We start from the raw sequence: 5,000 nt of genomic DNA, 5'->3' as shown, positions 1-5,000 counted from the left end.
TGTGTGTGTGTGTGTGTGTGTGTGTGTGTGTGTGTGAGTGTGAGTGTGTGTGTTTGTTTCTGCACTGTTCAGCAGAGTCTGCAGTCCCAGGAGACTGCTCAGTCCGCAGACCAGCGGATTAAGATGCGTGTGTGTGTGGGTGTGTCTGTGGGTGTATGTGTGTGTGTGGAGAGCTCTCCCCACCAAACACCAATCTCTCTGCAACTCAGATGTTTTTGTTTTGGTTGTATGTCCCAAGGCAATATATCTCCTTCTTTCTTTCTTTCTTTCTTTCTCTCTCTCTCTCTCCTCCACTGGCCCTCAAAGGCAGTCACTTCTGTTGTCGTGTTTTCTCTCTTTCTCTCACATTCACTCGACCTCCTTCTGCCTCTTGCACTCTGCAGGTCTCCTGTCACTGTTTTCCCTAATTTCCCTGTCTGTCTGTCTCTCTCGCTCTCTCGCTCTCTCTCTCTCTCTCTCTCTCTCTCTCTCTCTCTCTCTCTCTCTCTCTCTCGTGCTCTCCCCCCTATCTTCCTCTCTCTCTCTCTCTCTCCCTCCTTTTGTCCCTCCTTCACGCTCTCTCTCCCTCCTTTTCTCTCTCTCTCATGCTCTCTCCCCCTATCTTTTTCTTTCTCCCCCTTCCTTTTCTCCCTCCAACACACACTCTCTCTCTCCCTCCTTTTCTCTTTCTCTCTTTCTTTTGCTCTCCCTCCCTCCCTCTCTCCCTCCTTTTTTTTTTCTCTCTCCCTCCTTTTTTCTCTATCTCTCTCTGTTTTGTTTTGTTCCTTCCTGCTCTCTGACTCAAGCTGTGTCTTCCTGTTTATATCCTCTGCTTCTGAATGTCAGGGGAATATTAAGAGGCAAAGTCATAGATTGGGGCGTATAACAGACGGAACCAGGAAAACTGGGGTGCTAAACAAGACATTACGGGCAGGATGCATGAGTCTCCGTGGTAACAAGCCGTGATGATGCAAGCCCTGCTTTGAGTAATGCAACTGTAGATATGAATGAGTGATGTAAGTGTGAAGTCAGGGTGATGTTTAGAGGCATGCTGAGGAGGTGTGATGATGGAGGAGTGAGGTGTGCTGCGCTATGCTTGCGTTGACACAAACCCCTGGGGGCAGAGGAGTGTGTGTTTGACTGTGAGTGTGTGGACTGTGTGTTCTGTTTTTTTTTTTTTTTTTGTCTACGTGTAGGTGCATCTCAAGAGCCGTTCATACCTTCCACCTCCGGTCTTTTTTTTACTCTACCCGTCTCTACTTGTGTCTCTCTCTCTCTGTCTCTCTCTATCCCAGCCTCTCCTTTTGTCTTTCTCTCTCTGTCTCTCTCTCTGTCTTTCTCTGTCTCTCTATCCCAGCGTCTCCCTGTCTTTTTGTCTAAAAACTCTTTTGAGTAGCTGGAACAGATGATGTGAAGGGCAGAGAGAGTGAGAGCCCTAATTTGACAGATGCGCACTGCGGTTTCGTGCATTTAGGGGCGCATTAATTTGGTAATTTCATAACATGTACACCTAAGCCTGTTCGAGAGCAGACCAGCGCCTCATTTGCGCGTGTTTGATCAAAAGGGTAGGCGTTGCATAGAAACTGTTTTAAGGAAGGCACTTCTGCCACTTCCTTCTTTGAAATTTTACCTGCATCTTGGTGTTTCCATGACTGGCAGGCGCATCTGATCTAATCTCGAAAGGCTATTGTAAACTGAATATTGAAATGCTTTCCTGTCACCATAGCAATGGTGAAAACAGAAAGTACATAATCAAAAGTAGAATATAATGACGAGAAATGTTTCATGTGTCATGCAGTGTCAAGTATGTTTTTTTCGCATTTGTTTTTGTTGTAGAAATTGTTGCAGACAATTTCTCCTGGCCTCCGCTAGGCCCTTTCAATGGTCACACACCTCCACTCTCTGTCCTGGCCTCCACTAGGCCCTGCCACTGGTCACATACCCTTGGGCTTATTCGCTTTACTCTGAATGTGGAATATTGGCTGTGTTTCCTGTGCACGTGCCTTACCTGAAAAGGATTAGAGGGGGGAGTCAGCAATGCTGGAGAAAGATGGTTGACCTTTGAACTAAACAGCCAAACAGATTCTCCCCTCCTTTCAGTGCCTCTTCAGAAGCCGACCTATTGGTTGTGTGAAACATAGTCAGACTAATGTTACCCAACTGCCAAGCAAAAGCAGGGAAACCTCTGCATCTGTTCAAGCCTTTCAGCTCTCGGAGGTCTTGCCACTGTTGAAACGTCTTTGCGATGTTAACAGGGCTCTTTGCCCTTGCCTGATCATAGCACATCTTTTTCATGATTTAATTCGTCTGATCTTGTGTTTGGCTGTTTCCAAGCCATTTACATTTAGTCATTTAGCAGACGCTTTTATCCAAAGTGACTTACAAGGATGTATACAAATATTACATCTACACTGATGGCACACTGCACATCAGGAGCAATTAGGGGCTCAATGTCCTGCTCAAGGACACTTCGACAGGGAATCGAAGTAGCAACCTTCTGACTTCTCTACCTCCTGTACCACTGTCGCCCCATCGCTCCTTCTTGACAACCTGATTATGTTCCGAAGTTCAGCATGTAAGCACGTCTCCCTTCCCTCCCTCTGTCCGGTGCACCAGCACAAACACCCCATGTTGCTGATTTGCACACGTACACAAAAGTATACTCTGATGCCTGTTGGACTTGAACCAAACAAATGAGAAGTGGCTTGTCATCACAGCACGTGTCAGAACTCCTGTTGATGTGATTGGCACAAAAGACACAAATTCAACTGCACACCCACAAAATGTATACGCCGTTTCACCCGTCCCACCAAAAGGGTGCCTGCTATGAATGCAAACATGCAAATAACAATTCTTATCGACTCCTCCCTTTGATGTTGCGCCCTTTTGCGGACTATCATTACGCCACACACATAACACACAGCTGGTTGCCAGATGACATCAGAGCCCATTGAGGTGTAGGTTTTTTTTTAGCTTTCTGTTCTCAGTGGCTGACAAACGTGGCGTGGCACGCTGCCGTTTGTGCCAGTGAGTAGGGTCCCACTTAGTGTTGTACTGCACAGTATTTCGACCCTTTGTCCTGCATCACGCATATTGAGATAATGTCTGGCATTTTTATTGGTCATTTTGTTTTTAGTTCTTTTACCCGCCCAGCACATGAGCTGTTTATGCCGTTCGTAGTTTTCAACTCCATTTAATAGCGCTGGGTCAAAAGCAGAAACCCGGCTCATATAAATGCAATATAGCCAAGCTTTATAAAAGCCTGGCATTCATCCAGCAGCTGAGAAGAGAGCAGTGAAGGCGGTAAGAGGCTGTGACGGCTGTCAACTGAACTGTGAACTCCTCTGCCACGCCACAAAAAACAAACTTTGCAAATACGGTAAAAGCTACCAGGTGATATCATAGCCACGAAGAAAATAAAATGTTCTTTTAGTATAGAATGGATGAAAAAAAGTATGAGTTTATTTTGGTGGAGAGATTTTTGTATCCCTTCTGACCATGCTATTCCTCCAATAGAGATTTTGGTTTGATATAAAGATACGCGTTGAAATGAGCTGTATGAGGCCTACTGCTTTGCTGCAGCACAGTTGCCTTTGATGGGCCTGTAATGGCCAATGCATGTTGGATGTCTATCAATACAGACATGTTACGTTGGTAAATAAGTGTGCCTTTGGGATGACAAACAGCACTGTGCTCCTCACACTTTCATTCAGCCTTAGCCTGAATCTTTTATGGCCCAACTAGTGTGCTGTGGAGGCTAGAGAACAAAGTATAGATTTCAAAGTATAGATTTACTAGCCGAAAGGCAGGATAGAAATGTTTCTTATTCAGTTAAATAGAGATTACATCAACGTTTTAGCTTTCCCCTCGGCACAGTGTGTGTGTCCCTCATTGTCCCACAGAAACATAGTACATCTCCTACATGTGCTGTGTTTGCGTCTGGTCACCCTATACGTGAGCCAGAGAGAGTGGGCTGGCTTTGGTGGAGAGCCTTTAATCCTGCGGCTGACTGTCGGGAGACTCCACGCTCTGAGCTCCACACCGAGCAGGATGGGCTGGAATTAATGACCACGCTGGGGAACATGAATGAATAGCTTTTCTTCTATTTCTTTTCTCTCGCACTCTCTCTCTATCTCTCTCTTGCACTCTCTCTCTGTTTCTCTCTCTCTCTCTTTTTGTGTCTCTCTACCCCTCTATCCGTAACTCAGTTTTTTCTCTTGCCCTCAGTGTTCTCTCTCTCTCTGTCTCTCTCACACACACGCTCTCTCTGTTTCTCTCTCTCTCTGTTTCTCTCTCTCTCTACCTCTCTATCTGTTACTCTGTTTGTCTCTTGCTCTCAGTGTTCTCTCTCTCTCTCTCTCTCACACACACTCTCTCTCACACTCTCTCTTTGTCTCTCTATCTCTCTATCTGTTACTCTGTTTGTCTCTGATTCTTGCTCTCAGTGTTCTCTATTTCCCTCAGTCTATCTCTTTCTCTCTCTCTCTTGCTCTCTCTCTCTCTCTCTCTCTCTCTCTCTCGCTCTCTCTCTCTCTCTCTACTGGCATCCAGCCTTAAGCATCCCACTGAGGCGTAGTATGGGAAGGAGAAAAGGACATCAGTTGCACCTGATGAAAAATAGTGTTTATTAGTCCTCTGCCCCTGTGAGGACATCTGTGTGTGTGTGTGTGTGTGTGTGTGTGTGTGTGTGCGCGCGCGTGAGTGTGTGCGTGGGAGCGTGTGTATGTGTGTATGCGAAGCTTGGCAGCGTGCAGAAACCTCCACCAGAAAGAGCATCAGAGGCGGGGAATTATCGTCTAATTACTGCATGTATGCCTCCAGACAAGACCTCGGAAAACAACACAGTGTCCATGCTGAATGGATAATCTTTGAACCATAACTGAGTTGATTGTGTCTGAACCAAGCTCAACTGATTAGCATTCCTGGTTATGAGAGACAAAACAGCCGTGACAGCAGGTGATTCCATTGTTGGAGATTAAAAAGGAGGAATGATTAGCATGTGAAATATCAAGGTAGATGGC

General features: G+C 45.9%; 1 protein-coding gene across 2 annotated transcripts in view; it reads left to right on the top strand.

Annotated features, from left to right (window-relative positions):
• Window positions 1-5,000, top strand: part of furinb (furin (paired basic amino acid cleaving enzyme) b) — a 76,797-nt gene that overhangs the window by 57,047 nt on the left and 14,750 nt on the right. The gene's annotated exons all lie outside the window — the stretch shown is intronic.

This window comes from Sprattus sprattus (assembly GCF_963457725.1).
Source record: "Sprattus sprattus genome assembly, chromosome: 7".
Taxonomy (NCBI): Eukaryota; Metazoa; Chordata; class Actinopteri; order Clupeiformes; family Clupeidae; genus Sprattus; species Sprattus sprattus.
The sequence above is the reverse complement of the archived record's forward strand: the minus strand, read 5'-3'. Positions and strand labels throughout refer to the sequence as shown.